Raw genomic sequence first — 12774 nt, forward strand, 5'->3', positions numbered from 1 at the left:
TGCACGCTTCTAGTCTGCGTCATGAAAAAGCTTGTTCGTTTTTGTTTAAAAATTACGACATTGAAGAAGTTGATTTTTAATAATTTCATGTTAAATGACAAAAGCGTGAAAAACTCAGCATGACAGGATAGGTTAAGCAAAGTATTGGTCCCTGGTAAGAAAATTACAGAATTGTTTATATGAAAGTGATTCGTTAATGGGAACGATTCGTTAACGGCAACCTCACTGTAGTTATTTATTCTTTGAAAGGATGTCCTAGGTATTCGTATTTTTATGCACAGACAGTGCTTCCTTTGCATGCACATCAAACACGTATGTCGTTCATTCAGAGTACATACTGTCTGCTTCTTCTTGAACACCTTGGAGGCACTATTCTCTTTTGAGAAGTGGACAGGCATAGCCTACATCCACTTCTCCTCGCAAGCCCTCATATTTTGATTCTGGAAAACGTGTAAATGTCGGCGAGTGATCTCATAATTTAAACCCGGAATGTAGAAGTTGCGAAAATGATTTGACAGCGGGTTAGTGTTGATTTGTTTGTGATATATGGATGCATTTGTGTTTAAAATGTAGAAATAGTAGGTCTGTTACGAAAATTCAGGGAGACTGGAGTCGAAACATGGTCGAAGCGTAAACCGTCTTTGGTTCCGATATTTACACGAATAGCAGTGGATGTAGGCTATGCCTGTCCACTTATCAAAAGAGAATATGGCGGCACTACATCCAACACAGTTGATAGATGATAGTAAATCCGAAAGTAACAACGTAACATCGTTTCCATCGGTTTCTACACAAACGATTCGTTTCTACATTTTAAGAAATCATTGACATTGCTTGATTGGCCACTTTTTTGAAATACATGTATGTGTGTCTGGATTTCAGTCTGCCTTGTATCGTTGTTCATTGGATATCCCCTACCAGTACAGAGGTTGTCATATTATTTTTGTTAAAAAAGCGTTTCTACACGTCATTTCGTCTAATGTAACGTGTTAGTTATAGGGTGAATGAAATACCTGAAAGCAATGAAGCATGAATAGTGCTATCGGCCTTATATAAGGGTGAGTAGCCATGAGCGTTACAATATAAATCGAGAACTATAATGGTGGTAGTCGGAGATAAATGGGAAATAATGCGTATTTATGAATTCATGTTAGCTTTAACGTTTTTAGTTGACATGTTAGTTTTCCTAATGATACACATGATAGTCCCCAACAGGTCCATCTTAGGGTTATGGTACTCGGGTGACCGTCAAGGCCATTAGGCCTTTTGTTTTACATTGGACTATATAGAGAGAAGTCTTTAAAAATCGTCTCAAAACCATTTGCCTTAAAAGCTGTAACTGTAATAAAAGTGTCCTCAAATAGCGAATATTTAAGTTTGTGAAAAGCATGATCTTCGGGGGTAGGGTGGGACCACATTTGGTGTCCAATTTTTCATAGGAAATCATTTTATATTACTGTCAAAAACTTAAATGTTATAATATATGGTATTACTTATTTGCAAGTATCTTGACATATTGCTGATTTTCAGTAGGTTAGACTTGATTTTCAGTTGTTTAGAATGTGGCCCCTGTACAAGTCTGTTGCAGGTTTAAATATATGATTAAGATCCTCGACCCCCGTGACTGGCCATTTCAATGCAATGTGAAACAGTTTCCATTGCAAAAATGTCGATCTCTGTGGCGCAATAGGTGTAGCTTCGGTCTACAAACCCGCAGGTCACGAGTACGAATACTGCAGGGATTGTAATTTTCATAGAGAGCGGTACCGTTTAAAGATCCCGATAAAAATGTTTTTTAATGTTTAATGTAAATGTTAAATATTAACTATATATACTTTGCATTCGTGCCACAGCAATGAGCGAAGAGTGCCGCTGTAATCGCTTAAAACCGTCTGTTGTCGCTCAATCACACAGACAGTTAACTATCAGCTTAGCTTGACAATGTAGCAACCTAGAAAAAATTTACCAGCTTACCTCTAAGGTAGCAAGAGACAGTTTCGGATACAGTAACTGTCAATATTTTGTGAAATTGAGAATTGCTGTACTTGGCTTATGAGTGTTGCTAAAATTCATGAAATAATTTTTAATGATTATCTTTAGTTAGAGAAATGTCTCTTGTTGAAATTAATATGCAATATGTTAGGTACATGAGAATCAGAAGTTAAATGCGAAACCTGCGGCTATGGCAGTTGTTGTGACTTTACACAGTGAAATTGCAAGGTACAGACGGGAGGGTAAATATCACAAAAAGTAGGTAGATGGGACTTTGTATACTGTATACAGTAAGTTTCTGACATGTGATAGTGCAACATGCACCCGGTACGGAAGGTCAACCATTTGCAGTGAATTGGCTGGGTGTTCTAAAATGCTGAAAAATCATGAAAAATTAGCAAAATATGAAAGGGTCAAAATCTCATAAATAACAGTATGTAGAAAATTTTACAGGTTTTGACTAGTAATTTCCTTCAGAATTTGGTGATTGGCTTTATAAAGAGTGAATTAAAGGGATTTGTGCTGAATGGGAACTGAGGAAGTTTTAGTTAAAAAGTTCCGAAAACACACATTCCCTGGCTTCGATGAAATGTATCAAAAAAAAACTGTCCCGTGCCACCTAATGGTATAATTATTCACTTTACTGTCATCACCACAATTTGAACCAACTAACAACAAAAGTCTATTAATCGGCCTCGAGCATAGTAATTAGACGGGATTTGAGTATGTAATCGTGTAGTTGTTTTGAATCAAGTATGTAATTAATTTACAGAATTTCGAAAGAGTTGTATTTACTTTAAAAGAGGTCTTGATTATCTTTTAAGTTGTCACCGGAGTAAGAAAAAAGTCCAGGTAGCTATTGAATGACAAAACTTTTTGACGAAAGAATTGGGATATTTATTGAGAAGAGGAAAGCAAAAAACATACAATCATGCAATAAGCCACGATGAGTTCTAGACCATATGGGCGAAGCCCCCTTTACACAAGAAACAGGGATGAAGATAACTCGGTAGCTTAGGAAATGGAAAGATTTTATTTGATAAAATATGCTTGCGGGCTAAATATGAATAAACGCAAGCAATAATCGACCCCCTTTTGTTAACACGCTCATATGTATGAGCTTTTGTAAGTTTTAATTAATTTTTTTTTGGGGGGGGGGGGGGGGGGTTGTACCAACATACTTGATTTTACAATTTGCAAAGAAGTAATGGAAAAGCTGAGAAAGCCATTTCCAAAGGTAAAAAATGTTTAATTTTCTTGTGAAATTTTGTAATTATAAGTCAAATTAACATTATTACAACTATTTGATTGACTCGCTCATTTGTAAATAATGGTTTATTTGTAAATGTTTCTTTTTTACACATTTCATCCTTTAATGGCTGATATTGGTCCTGGACAGGGCTTGCTTTCGTCGAATTTGCTGACTGCTTTCTCGTCACATCCCACCAATATAACTTTACATTTGTCTGGCGGAAAGCTTGTGATAATCGTGCTAGTACTGAAACAGAAATGACAGGTGTAAACTGGTTGTATTGTTTTATCATTTCATTTGGATTCATAAATCTAAGATTGAAATAAATATGTTTTCTACGGTTTACATATAAAATAATTATATTCATGTAAAGCTAGACGGAATATTCGGCATGTGTACAAATGTTAATTTACTCTCAGCAGAACCAGTGACAACCAAATATATTGATTAATAGCTTACGTCTAAATATTTACATCTACAGAGTATGATTTCCTCTATTTCTATGGAAACTTATTGTTACATGTAATTCATATCAGTATAGAAACAGACAGGACTGAAATCTGTATGACCCGTTTACCGATTGGTCGAAACCTATATCGACTTAAGAAAAATCACGGATAACACGAAATAATCATGATGATGTCAGACTCAAATTCCACTAGGAGAGATTAATCGGGTTCTATGTAGGCTAACGTACTCATTCGCATTAAAAGTATTTTAGTTCATTTACTGTAAACCAGCTCATATTTGCGTGCGAGAAATTTTCGTAAGGGCCTTGTTATAAGCTAATATTTCGCGCCGCGAGCAAATTACTGTCATATGGTTGTTACAACAACACAGGCCTGGATAAAGCTCGGTCGCGAACATTAGTCGTCGCAAACCAGTTTCTCGGAAGTAAATCGTGATATAAAGTCGTCGCGAATAATGTTGGTTTACAGTAAAAATAAAATTATAAATTTGTTTATAAAGATGAAAATATAAACAATAAAATACTTTCTTTGGTGATTCATGCGGGGTATAAAGGTAGCGACCATTGCAGTGGTTTTTGTTTTTTTTTTACATTACTCGCGTTCCGCTATCGTAGGTTATTTTTTTCTGCAATATTGTCACCTTCACATCCCGCATGAATCACCAAAGAGCATTTTATTGTTTAATTAACTGCATTTGCACCTTAATCATTGAAACAAATGATAAAAATATCTCACTCGCAACAGCTTAAAAATGTTCCATCTTCAGAACATGTGCACTTGAAACAATTTGGACCCGTTGTTCTTTCATAACTTCGGCCTGGCAAAATAATTCTTCCTTTATATCGACAATAGTACCCTAAAAAGAAAAGAAAACATCAAAATAAACAATTTGTTGTAAAGAAAATATGTTGCTTGAGCATTTTGGCAACGCATTTCTAAATGTAAGACAAAATCGAGGCACTTAAGGTGGCTGACTACACCTTGAAATATTTCCTCAAATAGGCAGAAAATTACTTGATTATGAGAGATATCATAATGGATAAGAAGTGTTTAAGTCAAATAGGCAAAAAACGTACAATTTTAGATGAAAAATTACAATTTTAAAAATTTAACTCAGTTAACATGAAGAAAAAGCTCCGGGCGGATTCGAACTCATGATCTGCGGCTCAGAAGCCCAATACTTTAGCCACTGAGCGACGACAATATACAACCTAATCGAACGACATAAACAATTTAACAAACCATTTAAATCGCAATCTTGTGACGTAGTGTCTTAAAAAGTATAAGTCTGGGTGTAGTGAAGTACCGTAAAAAATATTCAACTTTCATTTTTTGGACCATATTAACGTACTTTTTTTGAAATATAAAGATATAACAATGCGTTATAATTGTACATCATAATTTATTATCATTAAGACAAATATTAATATGTTCATAATTATCCAAAAATATTTCGCTTTTGATTAGATGAAGTGTTAATATTGATTTGTCAAGACTTTTTAATATTGGTCTTTTATCATTGGGAAGCGAGAAGAGACAACCAAAGATAACGTGCAATTTCCAAAACATTATTGATGCAAGGATATATATTGACGAATAGAGGATTTCTCATAATTCACCGCATCCTTCTTTCACTGTCTCGTATGATGCACTCAAATCTCATTCATTTTATACTTGATTTAAATAATAAACCTTTCCGTTCACACTTAACTTTTTATTTACCGTAGTTTAGCTTTGGACTCGGGACTCTTCCATTAGTGAAGAAAAAAAACTGTTTAATATTTACAGACCGGCATATCGTTTATATAGATTACCGTAAAATCTTAGCGTAAAACCTACTAAACTTTTCAATAATCCTCGCTGTTGATGCTTGTATTTAGAGCACATACACATTAAGTATGAAATAAGTTATAGCTTGTTTAATAATTTTACTCCGGGAAAAAGCATTAACATATTCAAATTTGGAAAAAAGTAATTGTTTTTTTAAAACTTTCATCATTTTTAAGAAAACAAAAATGTTTAGAATTTCAAAAATTGTAATTGAACAGTGCGTGTAAATATTACCAAGTATACAATACAAATGCTACAGTTTTTGAAAGACCAGAAACTTTTGGTCCCAAGAGTCAAATAAGAATGACAACTACTGATTCAAATCTTTATTTATTGATTCGAGTAAATAAGTGCATTAGAAATACTTACCATTTCCTGTATCAGTTGAACATGCAGCCTCAGAGTACACAAAAAAGACGGAGAAAGTAAAGATGAACAGAATTAAACGCTCCATCTCATCAGAACTAGTCAGAAATATACGACCAAATAACGCAGCCTGTCACGATTTTATACTTCGTTCAATGCCTCTAGCTCTAATGGTTGTCATAATCAGGTGCGCTTTATGAATTACAGAAAATAACAAGGATAGTTTGAATGTTGATGACATGATGGCATATTCCCCGAAAGGTTAATTCGTTGCTCAATGAATAATCATTTTTTTAAAACTGTTTGTAACATACATTCGGAGTTTTTTGGTGCAGTCCAAATGAATTTTAAAAAACAATATGTACTTGGACATGTATTTGAATTTTTAATTTATTTTATTTTGTGTATTCGTAATTATTCTTTATCCAATGCATCTACATCTAGGTGTATTTAAAGGGTTAAATCGACAACATACAGGGTACTAACGTAAATATGAGTAGAATGCTTGACAAAATAATAAAGGACCCTTTTTGAATCATTAAAACTGGGGTTTTTTTCTAAATCAAGAAAATAATGTTCCATAACAATCTATTTTGCGTGTCCAGGGTATGGAGAGTCATTGGCATTATTATTTATAGTTTACTAGTATTAGTTTAATTATACAAATACATTTTATTGTTTTATATATATTCATAACACTTTTTGTTAAAATGATAATTCGCGTATCAGAAAACTGTCAATGTCAATCGTACAATTTACTTAAGATTTGTACTTAAAGGAGAGTGTAGCAAATTAATTTGACTTTAATATTTATTTAGACAGTATTCAGTTGATGAGATATATAAAGAGGTTGGTGTCTGTCGGGGAGTAATTTCATTTTAGATATTCTACAAATTACAACATAAACGTTTTAATGATTAAATTATTTCATATTTATCTTTTACAGTTGTAAAATTTTATTAGTAATCAAACACATACATTTTCCCCTTTATTCAAAATTGACGCAAATTATAGCGTGTATAGCTTTAAGAAAACTGTATTGGTATACATCTAGATGTTCAGAAAGTTACAATGAAGTGCCCAACAGACCCACGGCCACACGAGTACCAAAGGAATTCCATATATTTTGCATTTGATTGAGCTTAAAGATGGGGTCTAAACTTTAGCCCAAGGGGCCAAAGTTAATTAAAATAAAACACATTGTTACCTAATCTTTATTACAGAATAAAAGTATATTTTCTATTCATATCAAGTTTTTCTTTACTATTAAAACCGATCCATGAAAATGCTGATCAATAGTGTGCAAACCGCCGGTCAATGGACTACGATCTATTGGACCGGAAACGTATTCCGAAACCGATATATGTTTCAAATTTATACATAACATTAAGCAGAAGTCAATTGTAAACAGCTTATCATGAAGCGAGTTTTCCCCAAGTTCAATGAAAAGGAATGGACTTCGATCTATTGGACCGGAAACGTATTCCGGAAAAACCGATATATGTTTCAAATTTATACATAACAAAAGCAGATTCTATTGTAAACAGCTGATCATGAAGCGATATTTCCCAAGTTCAATGAAAAGGATTTGAGCGAATTACTGGAAAATAAAGATTCCATTAGTATGTAAAACTTTTTAAAGGTGGCTGTATATGTTATAATTTCCTATATGATAATCAAAGTACTGAAAGCCGGGCTCTTTTGGTGTGTCTTAATGCATATCGTGTAGTATATACAGAAAAATTCAACAGTTGCTGCATTGAATTTTGCAAAAAGCGTTATAAATTCGATCCCCATTTCTTCAACGCGCAGCTAAGTAGTTTATGGAAATTCATGCGCATTGTGTGTGTCCAAAATGCATAGCCTTGTTTTTAAAACACGTTATTAATAGGAAAACTTAAAAGGTCTCTCGAAATTAAAAAAAAGAAACAACATACCAAAACTGTTGACAAAACGTGGCTCTATGAGTAACTATTTGATATAGCGGAAGCTTATAATTTGACGCTGTTTGGTTTTTTGTTTACTTTTGAAGTTGTGCTATTTTTAGTAACAATGGCGATTTGCCTGCCTACTGCCAGGACTCTGCTTTCGACAGAGCCAGCTAAAAATCATATATTTTTTTCGATTTTGAGAGGCTTTCATTGGACGCAAAGTGTGAACTTTGAATTATACATCTTCAAGAAACAAAAGGATGGTTTTTCCTCCAAAAGGTTAATGATAAGTTTAAGATATGGAATACAGCGACATTTTCTGAAAATTAAGACGTATACCTTGTTAATACATACATGTATGTTACAAGGCATGGTAGAATATTACGTTAATCACTGAACTTTTCTGTAATATTAATTAGGGACCTTTTTTCCTGACATTTATGCCCCATCAAAGAAGTTGCCTATACTTAAATGAAATTCAGTACTTATCATTAAAGTATCTAGGTAGTTATGTTTAGGGTCCGATCAAGCAATTTTTGACAGAGCTGTACCTTTGAACTTTTAAAAATTCCAATTAATTGCAGTTTTTGTGCAACTTCTTTGCAGAGGTTGCACATACTGAAATAACATTTAGTATACAGATATTTCATAAGGCATTCAAACCATGATGGTAAATCTTAAACAAGTGTGAATGTGATGTAGGGAACAAAAATCACCAATTGACGCCGAAGACCTGGCTATACTTTCAAAGCATTTGATCTATAAAACCCGAGTAATCTTGAAAACGCTTTATAAAACAAGGCGTTTCTTATTTTTGTGATATACTTCTGCAACCAGAGCAGATAGAGCATGCAGAACTTCGCAGTACAGATAAGGCTAACCATCGCTAAATAGAACTGCGGGGATTAGAAATGACGTAATAATAATTATTATACTTTCATGTTAAATACTGAAATCTGATTGGTGTAGACGCAGTTGATAATCCGTTCTATTACCCTCAACGTTAGCAACACACTTGGCAACGGCTAACACAACGAATTGTTATATGCGCGTACGGTTCGCCGTAGAATGCACGTCATTTCTGTACAAAAGCAGTAAACGTTTCTCTAAAATTAAGACATTTCAGTATAATAAAATAAATACTGCCTGTTTGGGAGGTTAACAGTTGAAATTGACACCCCTCGAAAACCATTGTCAACCTCCGCTTTGCGTCGGTTGACAATGGTTTTCTCGGGGTGTCAATCTCCCAAACAGGCACTACTTATATAATGTTTCGTCTCTGTATTTCCATGTGTGGAAAATTAGCGAAAACAGCAGTTTTAGCAAAAATACGGTTGTTTTAAGGTGCATTGTACGGGACACCTGTCAATATCGATGTGATAAACGTAACTCATAATCAAAATACATTATTTTCGAAAAGTAAAATCTATGAAGGACCCAACTAGATTCGAACTCATAACTTAAATTAATAGGTAACGCTCTAACCCAATGCGCTACGTATACGCTGTAAGGTAACAATTTCGGAAAGGAAAAAGCTTGTAAAATTATGCTTGATTTCATTGTTTATTTTGGTCGGAAGTACGCACAATATTGAGGTGTCCAATACCATTACACATCTGTCGTATGGGCGAGAAACTGCGTCCTGTATTTGTAATGTAACATAACTTAATGATTATTTCATACAGTGGATAAATATCTGATCGACTGTGCTATTTTGTTCAAAATATGAGAAGAGTCTACATTGTTTACTTTATAAAATGTATACATGTAGGTTTATTAACAGTCCGTTCAGTTGTTGATCATTATTATCAGAAACTAATCGACACGATCGAATCGGTTCATAGCAATTGTACTGTGAATACCAGGCTTTACACAACAGTTGGGTTCGTTATCAAATTTGTAAATAAACAAAATAAGCCTGTGTGAAAACAGCTGATTTGATTTTCTGAAAATCAGTCAAGGCTAAATGGTTATGTAGGCAACTAGGTTAAGGACGCCCAAGGATTACATTATGAAATATATGCACGAAACCATGCCAAATGGTGGTTTTAAAACATCCTTAGATCCCAGATGCCTTTTACACAAGCACAACATGGACGGTTTTAAGAGCCCCATCACTGGTCGCACCCACAAGATAGTTGGCAACACGTCTTTCCGCACAGACAACGTGATCTATTTCATCAGTTGCAAAGTTTGCTCTAAGCAATACATTGGTAAAACAGATGACCTCCGCAGAAGAATCAACAACCACCGCTCTTCATGTAAGATCAACTCGTCAGGGAATTTCAATATGAGTGGCCACAAATGGGAAGACATGACACTAGTGTCAAGCAAATTAACTTCATTAAAACGGTCAACGGCGCCTCTTTAATTCAGTTATAAGTTTCCTTTACTTTCTTTTATTTGTTAGAATTAATATTTCTTAATTTTAATTTATTTCCTTTTTTCTACTTTACATCAAACTCTGATTCATTGTAAAGTCAATTCATAAGATTAATTTAATAATTCGCCTCTAAACTAAGCGCCATTCGACTTAACAACAGGGTTTAAATTGTTCTTAATTAACGTGGACGTCAAATTTAACTAACGAATTAACTCAATCAGGCGTGAAGTTACATGTAGCAGTCGATTGATCATTCCAATACAATCGGCAGCATTGCCAACAAACACTTCTCAAGCACTGTGAATCAAAACTATTTCAAACATATTTGTCTTTTTATAGTTTCTCTCGTAGTGTTAGTTGTAGTGTCCTGAAGAAGGGACTGGCGGTCCCGAAAATTTGCCAAGAACAATTGTTCTTGTCGGTAGCCATTTTTAGTTCTTACATGAAAAATACATGTATATCATTTTACCAGAAAATAAAGGTAAATCTAGTGTTGTCCAGTTTTATGATATTTGACAGAGCTATGCCCCTATACTTAGAAAAAAAACTTCCGCTCTCTAACTTTAGGAGCATTGAACAGTAACTGTAAACATATGTTGTAGGTACATATGTAAACCATGGTTTTAGTACATTTCCATTACACAATTGTATATGTTCTATCTGCTTTACTTCAATAAATGTTTTTTCTCAAATCTAATTTGATAAAGTTTATCTGCAACAAATTGTAATTATACAATTAATTACCTTAAATTCAAATGCACTTTTGTGGTGATAATTGATTGATTACAATTATCGAGGGAACAGACGGTACAAACATTTAATCTTTTGTTTTATTTTTTAGACATTTCATCCAACAACTTGTGTTACCGGTCCGTCACATGGCTTGCTTATGTCATTCTTGCTGACGGCTACTTGGTGACATCCCTCTTGAATTATTTCACAGGTGTCTGGAAGACTCGTGATAATTCTGCTAATGCTGCAATGAAATTTAAAATTCTAACGTTTATTGCCGATGCATTTGTTGAATTTCTAAATCAATCAGTTGCCGCCGGTTAATGGTGAAATACTAAGAATTATCATTTTGACTGTTGATTTTTAAATTGACATGGTAAAATTCACTCAGTTGAGTCTATTCAAGTATGTTGAAACCTTATATATTGCTTTTTTATCATTAAAGCATTATTTCACAGAGTACAATTTGAATCTGTATGTAGCATACCATTTGAGTTCTTGTATTTTTTTTTACGTGGATGAAAACTTTTAGATCTTAAATCGATGAAAAATTCTTAACTGATATTTTTTATACGGCTGACGATTGACCAATTGCAAATTCCTTTTTGGAACATTCAATCATCAGCGATAATAACAACGACAATCAATTAAAGAAAAATTATTCCTAACGTACAAAAGAGTTGCGTGTTTGGACTTTGCGACTCGTGGTTTACACGTGCCCCTCGTGGTTTACACGTGCCCTGCTGTGTCAAACTTTAGCTATAAATATTATCATTTTTAAACGAAGAGTTGTATCTTAAAAGATAATTTATCAAATAATTTAAAATCAATATTGAAACTCACCCCGTCGATACAAATACACAGATTTTGTTCAGCGATTTACTCGGCATGTTCAAAGAAGCATATTTAAATGTTGGTAATCAATTTTTATCAGCTTGTGATTAATAATATATAAAAATGTACTAGTTACTTTTCACTCACCCGCAACAACGTAAACTGTCTCCATCCCCAGAACATATGCATTGATAACAGTAAGGACCAGTTGTATTTTCATAACTCTGACCCGGTAACAGAGTTATTTCTCCATAATGACAACAGTGCCCTAAGCCACAAAAAGCAATATCAAAAATACACACGGTATAAAGCATATACTATTAAATCAAAGCATATACTATTAAATCATAGATTGTTTTCTTTATGATGTATACAATTAAATGCATTATATTTTAAGGTATTTCATTACATTTTGATTGTGCAATAAAATGCTAATAGAAAATATAATTCAAGAGATGCGTTTTAAATAAAAACATCTTTGACTATCTTTCTGTCCATCCACTTTTTATATCTCTAAACGCAATAGAATTTATTTACCATATCCTCTTACAGCCCAGCAAACAGCTTCAGAATATGCATAAAGAAGAGAAAAAATAGAAACAACACGAATTAAACGCTCCATCGGTACAGAAATCAGTGAATTTAAATCAAACCGAACAATTTGTCATGTTTTATGCTGTGTTCGACTGACTTCATTCTCACGTGCACCTTATATATTACAGAAGAGTACAAGACGTTTTTCTTGCAGCCGAGAACATCTTTTCGAAGGTCATTTAATTACTCATCAATTTTTTTTAACATTGTAAACCTCTTCGTTATTTATATTACTTGCATTTTAGTAGCTGTTTGAAACATATTAAATATAAACAAAAATAAGAACCTATTTTATATATATATATATATATATATATATATATATATATATATATATATATATATATATATATATATATATATATATATATATATATATATATATACATC

The 12774-nt window shown here is 33.4% G+C and overlaps 1 long non-coding RNA gene and 1 other non-coding gene across 2 annotated transcripts; both read right to left on the minus strand.

Moving 5' to 3' along the window:
* Positions 1–3309: 3309 nt before the first annotated feature.
* LOC105349078 (uncharacterized) lies at positions 3310–6072 on the minus strand. The gene is made up of 3 exons (XR_010714947.1): positions 5914–6072; positions 4450–4570; positions 3310–3490 (listed from the first exon to the last, which is right to left on the minus strand). It is a non-coding gene; the product is annotated as an uncharacterized protein (transcript).
* A 4954-nt stretch (positions 6073–11026) lies between these two features.
* On the minus strand, positions 11027–12516 carry LOC109617218 (uncharacterized). Its single transcript, XR_002198362.3, has 3 exons — positions 12328–12516; positions 11938–12058; positions 11027–11200 (listed from the first exon to the last, which is right to left on the minus strand). It is a non-coding gene; the product is annotated as an uncharacterized lncRNA (long non-coding RNA).
* Positions 12517–12774: the final 258 nt, after the last annotated feature.

This window comes from Magallana gigas, chromosome 6 (assembly GCF_963853765.1).
Source record: "Magallana gigas chromosome 6, xbMagGiga1.1, whole genome shotgun sequence".
Lineage (NCBI taxonomy): Eukaryota > Metazoa > Mollusca > Bivalvia > Ostreida > Ostreidae > Magallana > Magallana gigas.